This window comes from Natrix helvetica (assembly GCF_964273705.1).
Source record: "Natrix helvetica genome assembly, chromosome: 1".
Classification (NCBI taxonomy): domain Eukaryota; kingdom Metazoa; phylum Chordata; class Lepidosauria; order Squamata; family Natricidae; genus Natrix; species Natrix helvetica.
In genome coordinates, this window is record NC_138548.1 from 218,805,969 (window position 1) to 218,824,684 (window position 18,716).

Consider the following 18,716-nt stretch of genomic DNA (forward strand, 5'->3'; position numbering starts at 1 on the left):
AAATATAAATGTGCATAAATATATAAACATATAAACATATAAACGGAGGAGGTAGAATGTGCTGTACCAAATTTAAATTAAAATACAAATATAATTAAAATTTCCCTTAAAAATTACACAGTAAGATGTTTGTCAGGAGGTTAAAGATGGGACTATACATCAGTCAAGCCAGCTAATTGGAACAGGTAATAATCTCCTACCTTTCAATGACTCACCATTAATGTCAACTTGCGCAACATAGAACACAATTTAAAATTTATTACTAATTAGATATAATTTTCTCCCGCCCTATTGCTAAAGGATGGGAAACGTCTTGAAACAAAAGCAGGTCCTCTCTTTTCTTCAGGCCAGGCACCTTGTGCAATCAATCGGGTTGAAGAAATCACACAATTGTGAAATACCTCTAGGCTGTTCGAAGGCAGATACTGTATGATCCAGCTTTGGCAGAGGAAGGGGGTTAGGCTGGACAACCATAGGGATTAAGATAGCTATCAGCCACTTACCTACAAGGGCTCGGTCTATAATGTAGATGGCAACAGTCATGAGAGTCCAGCATTTGGAGCAAATCTCTGAAGGAGACAAAAGCTGTTCAAAGGTATGTAAAAAGTCATAAAATTGGGCAAAACTCACTCAACTGTCTCGTTTAACAACATAAATTTTGGGCTCAATTGTGGCCGTATACCACACTCTTGAATTCTCTTCCGGCTCGTCAAAATTGCCAGTGGTAAGGATGGGAGTTGTAGTGTCACACTATGATTTAGGCAATTTGTGCCAATACCAATAAGCGCATTTATTAGGACGAGCTTTATTCCAAAGCACTGGTTTGATTTTCATATGTTGAACTTATTCACGTTGCTTAAAAAAGAAGGCAGAAAAGCAGAATGCTTTTCCACCAATGCCTTGGACAGTGTGTAGTAGAATTGTTGCCTTGAGATTTTAAAAATAAACACAGCTTAACAAAGCTGGGAATGAGAACTCTTTGTTCAGAGTGGGAAGCTCTAGATCAGGGGTCAGCAACCTGTGTCTCTGGAGCCGCATGTGGCCCTTTCATTCCTCTGCTGCAGCTCCCTGTCGCCAGTAGGCTCCACAATTGACAGCGCTTTCGGTTAGGACAGGTAGAGGAAAAAGGACGCTGCACTAGGAGGAGACTCTATGGTGGGGGAACTGGACTTCTGGCTGGCTTCAGAATTGAAGGGGGAGGGGCTTCCTATTAGGACCTTTGTGGCACTTTGAGTTTTTAAGGTTGCCGACCCCTGATGTAGATTCTCAGAGGCAACTGGCAATACCGGCAGTCATTTTTATTATCTTGTCCCCTGGCAATCTTCCCTGCTTGTAGACATAAAATGATCATATATCATAAAGTCTGGAATCAGATACAACCAGCCCTAGCTCAGGAGGAGGAGCTTCCTATGAATGGCGGTCATCCTCTGAGCTCCAGGAACACCATGGAGCTCCCGACCGGGTAGGGACTGCTGCCGGCCCCCATACCATCGAAGGGGGTCGAGAGTTGGACAGCCCGACCACCCAGGCATGTTTCGGGCTGATATTAGCCCGACAGGGTGGTCGGTGAAGAGCGGAGAGGAAAGAGGCTCGGAGGGCTGTAAACAGCAAGGAGAGAGCAATGGCGATGGCGTGGTGCGATTGCGCAGACGGCGCTGGCGCCGAAAACGCCGAAAGGAAAAGCCGAAAAGCCAGAAGAGGAGTAAGGAAGAGGGGGTGAGAGGCTCCGGAGGCCCCAGAGACATCAAAGGGCTTAAGGGGGAGCAACGGGATGCAACAGGACACTGGAGTAATCAGCTGATAGGTGAGAAGGGCTGGGAAGCAGCCAGAGGCAGAGGCAGCCGAAGGATCAAAGGGAGATGGCTGCGGCGGCAGACGAAGGGAGGGAGCCGCAGCCAGGGACTCCTGGGTTATTTTATCATTCCTGGCTGCTCCCATATCCCTCCAGGGCCCTGCTGACTCTAATGGGAGCTAAGCAGCTGGGCCAAGAATGCCCCCCCCATCCATCGGGGGGGCTGTATCCACCTGGAAACAGCTGAGCTGAACTTTCATCTACCCTCCACTATTTTTGCTACCTTTGCCTTCCCCCTATCACCTGGGATATTTAACCATTTCTTGCCCTCCCCCCCCTGCCTCCAAGTACCAAGTACCACCTGGACACTGGAATATCCCCTACCCTCCATTGAGACTCTTCTATTTATTAACTTTCTACCCTCCATTCCACCGAGACTCTATTAATTACTCCCTTTTCATCATCTGCACCCCTACCCTACTGGGACTATTACAACGTTTTAATTTATTCGAGGTCTGACCTGCTCCGCCTGCGGGAGGCCCCTCTTTCGCAGGTATGGCCCTTGGCTCTCTCAAGGGCCAGCCTTGATGACGGGTTTGTGAACCCCGAGAGGTGGAAGAAGAGGAAGCTGAGGGGCTTTTTAGCTAAATGTTTTATATTGTTTTTAGGGGGTTCTGGGAAGGGAGGGGGGGATAACCAGGCCAGGAGGGAAGCCAGTGCCAGACGAACAGGTGAGTCCAGGAGGGAAATGAGCGGAGTGGGGGGGGAGAGGGAACAAGTTATTCCAACAGAGGGTTGTTTGATTACAACGGTCGCGGGGAGGGGGGGATGCGAGGACAAAAGAAGATTACAAGGTCGGTTGGGAGACCGTGGCTGTTGGCTACGCCCGGTCGTTTGTACCAACCCCCGCAACCTAGGTGGCCAGGAACTACAGAGCCCGGGCCTACGGCTGATGCTTTGCAATGCAAGGTCCGTAACCAACAAGGCCCCCCTCATTAATGAGCTGATCTCTGAGGGGGAGCTGGACCTTGCAGGGATAACGGAGACCTGGTTGGGCCACGAGGGTGGTTTACCCCTCGTGGAAATGTGCCCACCAGGTTTCCGCGCATTCCATCAGCCTCGGGCCCTGGGTAAGGGTGGTGGGGTGGCGGTAGTTATACGGGAAGGTCTAGAGCCAAGGGAGTTCACTGTTCCTCAGATATCCGGGTGTGAGTCCCTTGGTGTGAAATGGGGCCCAGGGAGGCAGTTGGGTTTGCTGATTGTATACTTGGCTCCTCGCTATACATCAGCGGCCCTGCCCGAGCTCCTCGAGCTGATCTCGGAGACGGCGGTTGAGATCCCCAGGCTTGTGGTTATGGGGGATTTCAACCTGCCGTCGATGGGAGCAGCGTCTGAGGTGGCTCGGGAGTTCATGGCTTCCATGACAGCCATGGGCCTGACCCAGTTAATTCAGGGCCCCACACACGAAGGTGGCCACACATTGGACCTTGTTTTTGTATCTGAGCAGTGGACGAGTGATCTGGGTATAGGGGACTTTGTTGTTACACCCCTGTCATGGTCAGATCACTCATGTCTCCGGCTGGACTTCCCTGGCGCTACCCCCCACCGCGAGGAGGCGGGACCAGATGGTCCAAGCTGGTACCGCCCCAAGCACCTGATGGAGCCGGATAGGTTCCAGACGGAGCTTGGGCCATTATCTGTAGCCCTGACCCGCGCTCGGTCAGAGGACCTAGCGGCCGCCTGGAATAGGGCGGCGGCTGGGGCCTTGGACCGGGTTGCGCCTTTGCGACCTCTCCTGCGGCAGCGACCCACCCGGGCTCCTTGGTATACCGAGGAGCTGAGGGTGATGAAGCGCCATAGGAGACGTCTAGAGAGCAGGTGGAGGTCCTCACGCTCCGAATCTGATTGAACACAGGTAAGAGCCTACTTACGGACCTACCTTGTGGCATTAAGGGCGGCCAAACGTAGACATTGCGCTGCTCTTATTGCGTCCGCGGATAACCGCCCTGCCGCCCTGTTTAGGGTGACCCGCTCCCTCTTGTCACAGAGGACGCAGGGGGCACCCTTGCAGGGCAGAGCAGAGGAGTTTGGGGAATATCTGCAGGATAAAGTCGCTCAGATCCGGAGCGGATGGGCCCCCCTCAGTGGACCGGACGGGCCGCCAACAGCGAGTCTTGTGAGACCATCCTGGGAGGAGTTTGATTCTGTTGCCCCCGAGGATTTGGATAGGTTGCGTGGACGGCTGCGACCCACCACATGTTTAATGGACCCGTGTCCCTCCTGGTTGGTACTGGCATCTTGGGAGGTGACCCGAGGCTGGCTTCTGGGCCTGGTGAATGCCTCATTGGGTGAGGGATCCTTACCAACCGCCTTGAAGGAGGCGGCGGTGAGGCCCTTACTTAAGAGGCCTACACTCGACCCAATGGAGCTAGCTAACTATCGTCCAGTCTCCAACCTTCCGTTTCTAGCGAAGGTTGTTGAGAATGTGGTGGTGCAGCAGTTTCCACGACACCTTGACGAATCCAAGTATCTAGACTCACGCCAGTCCGGCTTCCGACCTGGGCACAGCACAGAGACAGCCTTGGTCGCGTTGGTTGATGATCTCTGGAGGGCCAGAGATAGAGGTTGTTCCTCTATCCTGGTCCTATTAGACCTCTCAGCGGCTTTTGATACCATCGACCATGGTATCCTATTGCGCCGGTTGGAGGGGATAGGAGTCGGAGGTACCGTTTTGCGGTGGTTCGGCTCCTACCTCTCCGACCGGAGGCAATGTGTGTTGACAGGGGGACAGAGGTCGACCCCGAGGCCACTCACTTGTGGAGTGCCACAGGGGTCGGTCCTCTCGCCTCTCCTGTTCAACACATATATGAAGCCGCTGGGTGAGATCATCCGTGGTTTTGGGGTTGAGTATCACCTCTACGCTGATGATACTCAGCTGTATATTTCAACCCCAAACCACCCCAACGAGGCTGTCGAAGTGATGTCCCGGTGCTTGGAAGCCGTCGGGGTCTGGATGGGGGACCACAGACTTAATCTCAACCCCTCCAAGACCGAGTGGCTGTGGCTACCGGCACCTCGGTTCAGCCAGCTGATCCCATCGCTGGCCATAGGGGGCGAACAATTGCCCCCTGTGGAACGGGCGCGCAATTTGGGGGTCCTCCTTGATGCCCGGCTGTCAATGGATGACCATGTGGCAGCCGTGGCGAGGGGGGCGTTCCACCAGGTTCGCCTGGTGCGCCAATTGCGCCCCCTACTGGACCGGGATGCCCTACGCACGGTCACTCATGCGCTGGTGATGTCCCGCCTGGATTACTGCAACGCTCTCTACATGGGGCTGCCCTTGGGACGCGCCCGGAGACTGCAGTTAGTTCAGAACGCAGCCGCACGGGCTGTGATGGGGAGTACGAGGTACTCCCACGTAACACCTCTCCTGCGCGAGCTGCACTGGCTACCTGTGGTTTTTCGGGTGCGTTTCAAGGTGCTGATTACCATCTTTAAAGCGCTCCATGGCACGGGACCTAGTTACTTGCGGGATCGCATCCTCCCACATACATCCCTGCGGCCAATTCGCTCACACAGGGAGGGACTTCTCCTGGTGCCGTCCACTAGGCAATGCCAACGGGCGACACCAAGGAGTAGGGCCTTCTCTGTGATGGGCCCAACCCTCTGGAATGACCTCCCCCCCGACATTAGAACCACTTCTGACCTCCGCTCCTTCCGGCAAAAATTGAAGACTCACCTGTTCCGATTAGCAGGCCTGGCATAATTACAACTGTCCCTCCTGGCAAATGTATTATTATCTGGTTATCTTAGGGTTTTTTTAATTTGTTGTGTCTGTTTTAGGGATTTAAAATTTATATTTATATTAGCTTTGTACAGTTCTTTTAATTGCATTTTAACCTCCTCCAAACTGTACATATTTAATTTTTTACTGTATTTTGTGATATTCTCTATGGACTGTACACCGCCCCGAGTCCCTTCTGGGAGAGGGGGCGGTCTAGAAGCACCAAATATAAATAAATAAATAAATAGGGTGTTTGCTTGAAAATAAGGTCCATTGTGTGCACTGGGGTGTACTTTTGAGAAGTATTTATAATCAAGGGATTCTATGTTCAGAAAACCAACCTCTTTGTAGCTCAGAGGAATAGAGACTTTGCCAGGATGGGCCATCGGGAAGGTCTGTACACAGTTTCCCTGAAAATAAGTCCAATTGGGCTTTTGAGTGCATGTGCTAAAATAAACCCTCCCCCCCCCCGAAAATATTGCAACACAGCAGCAGCCATGAGGTGATTCACACTCGCCTCCTCCTGCACCTCAAAAATAATAAGACCTCCTCGAAAATAAGGCCAAGCACTTATTTTGGGGGTCAAAAGAAAATAAAACCTTGTCTTATTTTCGGGGAAACATGGTAGATCCAAGTACAGTACATCATGTTGTTTATGCACAATACTTTGCCCATTATGAATTGGCTAATTAATATCAAATAATGATCGCAGAAAGATAAGGGTACCTGCAGCATTGCCTAACATCATCATAATCTGTCAGGTCTATATCAAACACCAATTCCTTTTCCTGAGCTTGAAAAGCACCCATGTGGACGCTATTATGCTGGATAGGCTGCAAAGAAACGAACAGAACACAGCCCAGAATGGGCTCAAGTATTAGCATCATACTATGATTTATAATCTAAATTTCATTCCTTTATAATATTTCAGGATTCTACTTTTTTTTTTAGTTTGGTTAAATTATGCTTGTCCACTGATATGCTGTCAAGTCATTTTCAGCCACTCAAACAGTAAGTACATGACAGAGGAATAGGAAGTCTGGATAGGAAGCATTTAGGAATGGCTGCAGAGGTTTTTCAGAGTCATTCGCTATGATAGGAGGTTGGATAACAGTTGTTTGAGGAAACTGTTCCAACTGACATATGAGAATAAATAATAAAGAATGATAAATATTCCAAGATTATATATAATAGTTGCAAAGCCTTTTCTAAATTCGTATTTCGATTATAAAAGCAGAATGAGAGTACTACCAAATGCCTATTTTCTGTATGTACCCCAATATAGGTACCGTGTTTCCCCGAAAATAAAACAGGGTCTTATTTTCTTTTTACCCACAAAATATGACTTGGGCCTTATTTCGGGTTGCTGGGCAGCTGCTTTCCAGCCGGTTTAAGTCCGAATGGACCGTCCAGCGGGAAAAGTGTCAATGACGGTCTCTGACTGTCGAGACCACACGTTGTGTCGTCGCAACATTGGCTCCTCCTTGCAGCCGGTTGCCCTCTTGTGAGCGGGCTCCCAAAGAACCGGGCACAGCCTCATGGGTGAATGGCTGTGTTGCGCTGTCACTGCAGCGTAACGCAGCGGCTATGAAGTGACCACGCTCATGAGCAGCCACCCGACAAACCCCCTTTCCAGCCGTGCACAGCGCCATTCACTGACTTAGGGGTATCACCAAGCCGCGTGAATGTCTGTTCGCCGCCGCCCGGCTCCCGTAGCTTGGCTCCTTCAAAATGGCAATGAATGGCGTTCTGCATGGCTGGAGGGGGGTTGCGTGAGCAGCTGTTCCGCTCTCGGTCGCGCGCCTCCCAGCCTCACGATGCCCTGGCCCAGCTCATTCCACAGAGTCAGAGCAACTCCACAGCTCTGACTCTCACGATAGCTTTTTCTGCTGCTTCCAAACCAAATCTTCCGGCAGTGGATGCTCTGGGCATACACTCTATGGTTGTGGGCCAGCTGCCGGCAGAGCATACAATCATAGAGCATGCACCCAGAGCGGCCACTGCCGGAAGACTTGGTTTGGAATCAGCAGAAAAAGCCATGTGGCAGATGGCTACATGCTATTCTAATATAGAGAAAAATCACTGGAATTTTTAAAAAGGATTTTTACTGTATCCTATGGACATTTGCCCCTAATCTCAGCACAAACATGCTCTGATAACAGCTTTTTATCCCCATGACATGGTTTTAATTTCATTCCCAGCCCATGAGTGATGCAGGCTGAAGTCATATATACTTGAATATTTTCACTTAAGGACAATTGTTTTTGTACATGGGACTGCATCGAGACTATTTCATTCATCCTGGTGCCAACGTAGCTTCCTCCTATTTTTCCCATGATAATAACTTCTCAGTTGGACTGAGAGAAGGTGACTGATCCAAAGTCACTTAGCTGGCTTTCACAGCTAACTGCGAAACTAGAACTCATGATCTTCACCTTTCTAGTCTGGTGCCGTAATGCCAAACTGCAGACTAGCAAACTGGCAAACATACATAAAGATGGAAAGACACTGAAATACCCAAAATAGAGGAATAATTGGTGAAGATGATAGAATTTGTAGAGAAGGCAGCTAGGTTGATATCATGACAGGTAGTCCTTTAGGTAGGTAGTCCTTTAGGTAGTCAGACCCCAAACCATTTAAGGCAGGGATGTCAAACGCAATTTCATTCAGGGCCGCATCAGGGCTGTGGTTGACCTTGGGGGGGCAGGGAGGTGGTTACTGGGTGGGTGTGGCCGTCTTGGTTCCACTAACTGGGTTTCACCTTTCTAGCCTGGTGCCGTAATGCCAAACTGCAGACTAGCAAACTGGCAAACATACATAAAGATGGAAAGACATTGAAATACCCAAAATAGAGGAATAATTGATGAAGATGATATAATTTGTAGAGAAGGCAAAATTGATTTGTGTGATTAGGGAAAACTCCTTTTTTAATGGCTAAAAACACTTCATGGACTTTTTGCTGAAAACAGAAAAAGTGAACCTTTATGGGTCTGATGATTAGATAGGTAGAATATGGAAAGACGGGAATCATCATCATTTAATCTTAGAGCGAGAGAATGAAACATAATTGCCTCTGTAACTGCTGCAAAGAAGATTGGAAGCCACTCCTTTATATCTTTTTTTTCTTTCATGTCTTTTTTCATTCATTTCTTTTTGATTAATCACTTTTTCTTTACTTTATTTGTAAATCAGTATTGTTTTTACTTTGAAAAAAAACCTGTATAAAAACTAATTTAAAAAAATGTCAACTCTTTTTAAAATATGTAGATTAGAGTACTGTTGTCAATGGGATGATTTTAATTGTAGTACTGAATGTAGATTGTGTTGGGCAAAGACCAAAATAAACGATGATGACAATTGAATGCCAGACACCTGCTAAAGTAAAGTTTTCGCTTTTATTCTAACACCATCTAAATCAGTGGTTCCCAATCTCTAAAATCCTGATGCCCTCCCCCTTACATATAATTCTTACTTTACTCAAACAGTGAACTTTACTCATGTGGAGGAAGCCTAAAAGGCCATTAACTTGGTTTAAACATGGTTCAAATTGCTCCCATTGAAAATCAATTTGCTCCCCTGTGGGGCATGGGCACTATTATGTACTTAATTGTTAATTAAGATGTTGAGGCGATCTGGTAAAGTAACAGCTTTATTAAGACTCAATCTATGCATAACAAGAACAGAACAGAGAACTCCCGTTTGACAGCTATTTATATATGAGCTGTCAAACCGGCAACCTATCAGAATAACGTTAGCTCCCCCTGGTGACGCCTACATGAATCAGCCAATCCAGGCATCCGGTTGGTGTTGATTGACACCTTATGCTTGCTTGGTTCAGACACAACAGGCACCACATTGGGAACCACTGATCTAAATGAAGCTTCAAGCTGTGTAAAAGTTGCTGAGCATTGCCCCCTATTGCCTTGGAGAGAAGTGGAGGGATTGCAGTGACTTCAAACAAAAGCAGGATAAGGATCAGCAAATCTTATGCAGTTATGTTGTTTTGCCAGTTCAAAGATGACTTGGCAATTAGGAACGGTTCAAAGTCTGGTGGAAGATTGTTTGAAGCTTTCTGTCAAAACTGGAGTTTCAGAGCTACAAGGAAGCCTCGGGGAAAACCAAACCGGCAAATTTCTATCCACCTTGAAATGATAGGGGATCATGGAACTGGAAAGAACGAATTGTGAAATTGACTATTGATGTACTTAAGTAAGCTTAACTGCTTAACAGCCAGTATGCGCACAAACTAATTATAAAAAGGGTGACTTAATGTATCTTTGCTAAGGGTACAAATTCCAAAGTGTAAATTGTCGCTTTCTGCTCTACAAGCACTCAAGACACACATACACACACCCAATTTCAATGCAAACACAATATAAAAAGTAAAAAAATAGATTAAATATATCAATAAAACAAATAATGAACTCATTTAATGGGGAAAACTAGTGACATACAGTAGATGCCTATTTGTGGAGCTTCTAATTTTTGAGAAAGTGCTGGTCAAATAGTTCTTGAGGAAGTGCCTTCCATGGCTTGGGAACAAACTTCAGAGAAACTCCCACGTGCCAGAGGGGCAAAACTCTGACAGTGTAGAGTCCTGTTTCTGCTGAGCTAAACAGCCAGGTTGATATCAGGACAGGTAGTCCTTTAGGTAGTCAGACCCCAAACCATTTAAGGGAGGGGCGTCAAACTCAATTTCATTCAGGGCCGCATCAGGACTGTGGTTGACCTTGGGGGGAGGGGCGGGTAGGGGGGTGGTTACTGGGTGGGTGTGGCCATCTTGACTCCACTAACTGGGTGTGGCTGACTGGATGGGCCAGCTTAACTCAACTCCCCAAACTGCTGGCATGTTTCCTCTTTGCCTTGAGTAGACCGGGTCGAAGTAATGGAGCATGCCCAGTACAGTCATAGGTTGTGATAGTTGTAAAGTGGTTCACCCACTTGACTGACTGATCCAATTTTATGACCTTTTTTGCGGTAGTCATTAAGCCACTGTGGCAATCGTTAAGTGGACCAATTGTTCGCTAAGGGTCGGTTTTACCGAAAATGAGAAGTAAACACCGGTTTTTGGCAAAAGTAGCATAAAACAAGTCGTGTGATTGCAGGATGCTACAAATGATTGTAAATGTGGACCAGTGGACAAGTGCCTGACATGTGAGGGAGGGGGCAGCTGTTGGAACTTTAGAACTGGATCAGAACTAATCCCAGGGAGGTCCCTCATAACTTCAAACAGTTGCTAAATAACCAATTGTAGATTGAGGACTGTACAAAAATACCAAATGTCTTGACATGGAATGATAGTTCATTTGTAGCAGGAGAGCAGTGAAAATCCACCTCTAGTATGTCTGTGGAAATTCTCAGTCATCAAGGTCATCGTTGTCTCAAAAGCACCTTTCACCTCTAGTAATATTTCGACTGTGCTGGTTTATTCCAGGTCAAGTTACATAGACAGAATTGGTCACACTGCTGAGGAGATTATTTACTAAAGGGAAGGTGCAATGAACTACAAAGCAGCTATAGCAAACATCATTTCATTAATCATTAACCTGTGAATTGGATGTTTCATACCAGTTCTCCTGGGAGCACATTGCTGCCCATTGACATCAGAAGGACGGCAAATAGAAGGAGAAAGACCAGGAAAATTGATTTAAAAATGAAACAGGAAACCCAAAGACTTTAAATTTTGATTTGTTTTAATACACAGCAGGCATGTGGTTCTACCTGGCATTGGCAGTTTTGCTGTACTTTGTGATACGGTCCTATCGGGAAAGACAGCAGGTAGACAACCTGAGAGAGAAATATGTATTCATCACTGGCTGTGATTCTGGTTTTGGAAACCAGCTGGCTAGGCAACTGGATGCTCGGGGTCTGCGGGTGTTGGCTGCTTGTCTCACCTAAACGGGAGCACAGCAACTGGAGAGACTCACGTCGGATCGTTTGAAAACCACCCTGCTGGATGTCACCAGTACCGAGAGCATTGAGGCAGCGACTGTATGGGTAAAAGAATGTGTGGGGAACAAAGGTACAGTAAACAGGCTTCTCAATCTTCTGGAGCGGATTATAAATTGATTAGGAAATTCTCTTTATGAGATGAAATATCTTAGAAGGTTTATGATTAGGAAGATTTCCTTATGATATTATTATTTTTGATATATTTAAGCCTAGATCATGGGATTATGTAGCTAGTGCTGATTAAAACATTCTTTCAATGTGTTTTGGCTCTAAATTTAATGTTATTCAAGGAAGTTTCCCCTTAGACTAAGAAACACACATAGAAGATTTTTTGAGGACTCCCAGTTAAGTTAAGGATATTGACGTGAAGAAGAAAAATAAATGTACTTTTATATTGGATTATCCACCCAGCCCCAAACTCTGCTCAGCCAGGGCCACATTTTCAGTCTCTTTCATGTGTAAACTTTTACATACTTGCTGTCTTTTCTTTGCAGGACTCTGGGGCTTGGTAAATAATGCCGGACTTGTGAACCCTTTCGTCCACAATGAATGGCTGACCATAGAGGATTATATGAAAGTGCTGAATGTCAATCTAATTGGACTGATGGATGTGACACTGCATATGTTGCCCTTGACGAAGAAGGCCAGGGGAAGAGTGGTCAACATGTCCAGCATCATGGGTCGACTGAGTACCATGGGAGGTGGCTACTGTCTCTCCAAGTATGGAGTGGAGGCTTTCTCTGACAGTCTCAGGTAATCTCATGTGGCTTCAAACAGCAGATTTGAGCAGATCTCTGAGAAGGAGTAAATGTTTCCACGTTCCTGGCCCAGATAGATGAGGAGGAAAGTGGAACTCAAACAAGGGCTTTGCTAGGGTTGGTCTATTATATCTGGTCTGATCTAGGAAAATGGGCTAAATTATTAAATCGTTGAAGAAAAAAATTTATCTTCTGAAAAGGGATGTGCTGTGCGCCCATGCATGCAGTGCAACAGAAATTGCTCTGCACATACGCAGAAGGCAAAAACAAGATGGCAGCGCCTATGGCGTCGCCGAGAGAACCAGTTTGGGGGCGTGGCATGCCTGGGTCACTGCCAGTTCCAGCAACCCAGGCCACCAAGTTACTACAGGTTCGGCCGAACCAGTCCAAACCGGTATGAATCCACCTCTGATACAGTTAGTGTATTTATTTCCTCATCTTTTGAACATATAATGTACCTTTCCTCCAGGAACTTAAACTGGCATATATAGTAGTACCCAGTTATCATCACTATAATAACTCTGTAACATAGGCAAGGCTGAGAAAGGTACAGTGGTATAGTACAGTGGTGGTAAACCTATGGCGCACATGCCAGAGATGGTACGCAGAGCCCTCTCTCTGTAGGCACATGCGCCATCACCCCAGCTCTGCTTCAGATCTTTGCAATGCATGCGCGCACCCCTCCCACTGGCCATCTGGTCTTTGGGTCTCTGTCACACACGCACTGGGACCGCGTTCAGGTACAGAGGACAGACATGCATGCACCTGCACCTTGCAGTGTGAGCATGCGTGTGCACTTCGGGCACTCGGTGCCTAAAAGTTTCGCCATCACTGGTATAGTAAGTGCCTTTAGTTCAGTACATGCATGCTGAAATAGAAGAATCTCTGCCATGAAATCCCATGCAGAGAGCAATAATTTATTAGTGTTCATTAATAATCGAGTGAAATAAAAGATGGGTATTGCTTAAATGGCAAAGGGAGCATTTCCATGACAGGATCGATGTGGAAATGGTATTTTCTCACCAGATTGAAAATGATCAGATCAGGAAGAAGCAGCACTCCCAGGTAGTGACTCTGAACTGATCATTTCTTTCTAGGCGTGAGATGCGTCCATTTGGGGTGAAAATAGCCATAATCGAGCCAGGCTATTTCCGCACAGCCATGACTGATATGCAAAAAAATCTTGAGAGCCTGGAGCAGCAATGGATGAAAGTTCCAGAGGAAATCAAAGAAAGCTATGGCCAGGCTTACTTCGATGCACGTGAGTCTTTATGTGGTTTGCAGGCTAATTGGGGGAATCTTACCAGGAGTCAGAAGTTGGGAGTGGCTGTTGCTCAGCTTCAGTGGCATCCATCATAGGGGTGATTGAAGGCTACACTTTTGTCACATGCACTGAAGTCCATTTTTTGGACCGCTTGGTTGGTGCCAGTCCTCAGTTGTATCAACACCTTTGATCTAAGATTGTCCTTTTTTCTCTCCGGTTATGAAAAGAACTGTCTTGTCCACAGCATGGAAAGCAATTGGCACTGGGGTTCCTGATATAGGTGTGCATGTTGGGGAAGAAGCATGGGAATCCACCAATCACGGGCCATGTTCATTCAGATCCGTACAGAAACCCCAGCCATCATGGTGGCCAAAGTGAATGAACAAGTTGAAATCTGGAGGGGATTTTTAAAAACGGCCTTAAATTCCAGATGCTTTATAAAGTCATGCAGTGAGGAAAATTCTTCTGGGCTATTTGATGAGGAAGTAAAGTGGCCTGGGAGAGTCAGCTAAGAACGACTTTGAATTTCTTGGTGTCCTAAGCCTTGACTCAAGGTATCAATTGGACCATTTATAGACTGGACTTTTCTCCTGGTCTGAAAGCCCTCTTCTAAAACACAATTCTGCTTTTCCATGCTGAGCTGTAATAACAGAGCTCATGGAGCTTACCCATGCTTTGGTTTTTGTAATAACTCTGGGGAGAGACTCACTTTTCCCATCTTAGAATCAGGGGTGGGCTGCTATCGGTTTGCCCAGGTTCAGGAGAACCCCTAGCTAATATTACGGCCGGTTCGAGAACCTCCAAATCCCACCCCTGGCTGGCCCCGCCCCACCCACCCCTTCCACCTTGCCCCTCCCCTCCCAGGAGTCTCCAGGCGATCTGTTTTGGATGGGGGGTAAGTGCAGGGCCCGTGCTGAGGCTCAAGGAGGGGGAAACGGGCCTCCTGGAAGTTCTGGAAGACCAGCAATGGGCCCATTTCCGGCCTCCGGAGGGCCTCCGAAGCCCGGCGGGAGGAAGCTTTCACCCTCCCAGAGTTCAAGGAAAGCCTCAGAACCCCTTGTGCCCTCTGTCTCTCTCTCTCTCTCTCTCTCTCTCTCAACAGTTTACAAGGGGGTCAAAGACGATATTGCAACTCGTTGCTGCAAAGACCTCTACCTGGTGACTGACTGTATAGAGCATGCTTTGATATCCCAATACCCCCGCACACGCTATTCTGCTGGATGGGATTCTCGGTGGATCTTCATTCCTCTCTCTTACGTGCCCACTTTCATCGCAGATTTTGTGCTGACTCGATCATGGCCTAAACCCGCTCAGGCTCTGTAAAAGGGACGGGGTGGAAAAGTTGGGAAGGAAGGAAGCCTATGAATCGAAGTTCCAACTGCAACTTTGGCAAACCCATGCAGTTAAAAGTATGCCGGTACCAGTCTTTGCCCATTGTAAGAGTGCTTCCAGACCAAGCTGAGAATATCTTCATGCAACTGTCATTCTCACTTTCTTCTTTCTTTCTTTCTAAAAAATTGCACTTGGACACTAACATGTTTTGGAGGGATGTCTGGAAGCAACCGAGGTCATTCATTGCTGTAACACATAAGGGAACTATATAACCCAATATATGTACATCCCTCAATAGTAAGTAAGTAAGTAAGTAAGTAAACTTTTATTTATAAACCGCACCCTTTCCTAAACAGGACTCGGGGCGGTGTAGACATATTAAAACCATATAGATACAAAATATAAATGTGCATAAATATATAAACATATAAACATATAAACATATAAACGGAGGAGGTAGAATGTGCTGTACCAAATTTAAATTAAAATACAAATATAATTAAAATTTCCCTTAAAAATTACACAGTAAGATGTTTGTCAGGAGGTTAAAGATGGGACTATACATCAGTCAAGCCAGCTAATTGGAACAGGTAATAATCTCCTACCTTTCAATGACTCACCATTAATGTCAACTTGCGCAACATAGAACACAATTTAAAATTTTTTACTAATTAGATATAATTTTCTCCCGCCCTATTGCTAAAGGATGGGAAACGTCTTGAAACAAAAGCAGGTCCTCTCTTTTCTTCAGGCCAGGCACCTTGTGCAATCAATCGGGTTGAAGAAATCACACAATTGTGAAATACCTCTAGGCTGTTCGAAGGCAGATACTGTATGATCCAGCTTTGGCAGAGGAAGGGGGTTAGGCTGGACAACCATAGGGATTAAGATAGCTATCAGCCACTTACCTACAAGGGCTCGGTCTATAATGTAGATGGCAACAGTCATGAGAGTCCAGCATTTGGAGCAAATCTCTGAAGGAGACAAAAGCTGTTCAAAGGTATGTAAAAAGTCATAAAATTGGGCAAAACTCACTCAACTGTCTCGTTTAACAACATAAATTTTGGGCTCAATTGTGGCCGTATACCACACTCTTGAATTCTCTTCCGGCTCGTCAAAATTGCCAGTGGTAAGGATGGGAGTTGTAGTGCCACACTATGATTTAGGCAATTTGTGCCAATACCAATAAGCGCATTTATTAGGACGAGCTTTATTCCAAAGCACTGGTTTGATTTTCATATGTTGAACTTATTCACGTTGCTTAAAAAAGAAGGCAGAAAAGCAGAATGCTTTTCCACCAATGCCTTGGACAGTGTGTAGTAGAATTGTTGCCTTGAGATTTTAAAAATAAACACAGCTTAACAAAGCTGGGAATGAGAACTCTTTGTTCAGAGTGGGAAGCTCTAGATCAGGGGTCAGCAACCTGTGTCTCTGGAGCCGCATGTGGCCCTTTCATTCCTCTGCTGCAGCTCCCTGTCGCCAGTAGGCTCCACAATTGACAGCACTTTCGGTTAGGACAGGTAGAGGAAAAAGGATGCTGCACTAGGAGGAGACTCTATGGTGGGGGAACTGGACTTCTGGCTGGCTTCAGAATTGAAGGGGGAGGGGCTTCCTATTAGGACCTTTGTGGCACTTTGAGTTTTTAAGGTTGCCGACCCCTGATCTAGATTCTCAGAGGCAACTGGCAATACCGGCAGTCATTTTTATTATCTTGTCCCCTGGCAATCTTCCCTGCTTGTAGACATAAAATGATCATATATCATAAAGTCTGGAATCAGATACAACCAGCCCTAGCTCAGGAGGAGGAGCTTCCTATGAATGGCGGTCGTCCTCTGAGCTCCAGGAACACCATGGAGCTCCCGACCGGGTAGGGACTGCTGCCAGCCCCCATACCATCGAAGGGGGTCGAGAGTTGGACAGCCCGACCACCCAGGCATGTTTCGGGCTGATATTAGCCCGACAGGGTGGTCGGTGAAGAGCGGAGAGGAAAGAGGCTCGGAGGGCTGTAAACAGCAAGGAGAGAGCAATGGCGATCGCGTGGTGCGATTGCGCAGACGGCGCTGGCGCCGAAAACGCCGAAAGGAAAAGCCGAAAAGCCAGAAGAGGAGTAAGGAAGAGGGGGTGAGAGGCTCCGGAGGCCCCAGAGACATCAAAGGGCTTAAGGGGGAGCAACGGGATGCAACAGGACACTGGAGTAATCAGCTGATAGGTGAGAAGGGCTGGGAAGCAGCCAGAGGCAGAGGCAGCCGAAGGATCAAAGGGAGATGGCTGCGGCGGCAGACGAAGGGAGGGAGCCGCAGCCAGGGACTCCTGGGTTATTTTATCATTCCTGGCTGCTCCCATATCCCTCCAGGGCCCTGCTGACTCTAATGGGAGCTAAGCAGCTGGGCCAAGAATGCCCCCCCCCATCCATCGGGGGGGCTGTATCCACCTGGAAACAGCTGAGCTGAACTTTCATCTACCCTCCACTATTTTTGCTACCTTTGCCTTCCCCCTATCACCTGGGATATTTAACCATTTCTTGCCCTCCCCCCCCTGCCTCCAAGTACCAAGTACCACCTGGACACTGGAATATCCCCTACCCTCCATTGAGACTCTTCTATTTATTAACTTTCTACCCTCCATTCCACCGAGACTCTATTAATTACTCCCTTTTCATCATCTGCACCCCTACCCTACTGGGACTATTACAACGTTTTAATTTATTCGAGGTCTGACCTGCTCCGCCTGCGGGAGGCCCCTCTTTCGCAGGTATGGCCCTTGGCTCTCTCAAGGGCCAGCCTTGATGACGGGTTTGTGAACCCCGAGAGGTGGAAGAAGAGGAAGCTGAGGGGCTTTTTAGCTAAATGTTTTATATTGTTTTTAGGGGGTTCTGGGAAGGGAGGGGGGGATAACCAGGCCAGGAGGGAAGCCAGTGCCAGACGAACAGGTGAGTCCAGGAGGGAAATGAGCGGAGTGGGGGGGGAGAGGGAACAAGTTATTCCAACAGAGGGTTGTTTGATTACAACGGTCGCGGGGAGGGGGGGATGCGAGGACAAAAGAAGATTACAAGGTCGGTTGGGAGACCGTGGCTGTTGGCTACGCCCGGTCGTTTGTACCAACCCCCGCAACCTAGGTGGCCAGGAACTACAGAGCCCGGGCCTACGGCTGATGCTTTGCAATGCAAGGTCCGTAACCAACAAGGCCCCCCTCATTAATGAGCTGATCTCTGAGGGGGAGCTGGACCTTGCAGGGATAACGGAGACCTGGTTGGGCCACGAGGGTGGTTTACCCCTCGTGGAAATGTGCCCACCAGGTTTCCGCGCATTCCATCAGCCTCGGGCCCTGGGTAAGGGTGGTGGGGTGGCGGTAGTTATACGGGAAGGTCTAGAGCCGAGGGAGTTCACTGTTCCTCAGATATCCGGGTGTGAGTCCCTTGGTGTGAAATGGGGCCCAGGGAGGCAGTTGGGTTTGCTGATTGTATACTTGGCTCCTCGCTATACATCAGCGGCCCTGCCCGAGCTCCTCGAGCTGATCTCGGAGACGGCGGTTGAGATCCCCAGGCTTGTGGTTATGGGGGATTTCAACCTGCCGTCGACGGGAGCAGCGTCTGAGGTGGCTCGGGAGTTCATGGCTTCCATGACAGCCATGGGCCTGACCCAGTTAATTCAGGGCCCCACACACGAAGGTGGCCACACATTGGACCTTGTTTTTGTATCTGAGCAGTGGACGAGTGATCTGGGTATAGGGGACTTTGTTGTTACACCCCTGTCATGGTCAGATCACTCATGTCTCCGGCTGGACTTCCCTGGCGCTACCCCCCCACCGCGAGGAGGCGGGACCAGATGGTCCAAG

The 18,716-nt window shown here is 47.8% G+C and overlaps 1 pseudogene across 1 annotated transcript; it reads left to right on the plus strand.

The window, feature by feature from the left end:
- Nucleotides 1-11,161: 11,161 nt before the first annotated feature.
- LOC309384525 (17-beta-hydroxysteroid dehydrogenase type 6-like) lies at nt 11,162-15,461 on the plus strand (annotated as a pseudogene). Its single transcript, XR_014176881.1, has 4 exons — nt 11,162-11,598; nt 12,023-12,281; nt 13,384-13,547; nt 14,653-15,461. The product of XR_014176881.1 is annotated as a 17-beta-hydroxysteroid dehydrogenase type 6-like (transcript).
- The last annotated feature ends 3,255 nt before the right edge of the window (nt 15,462-18,716 follow it).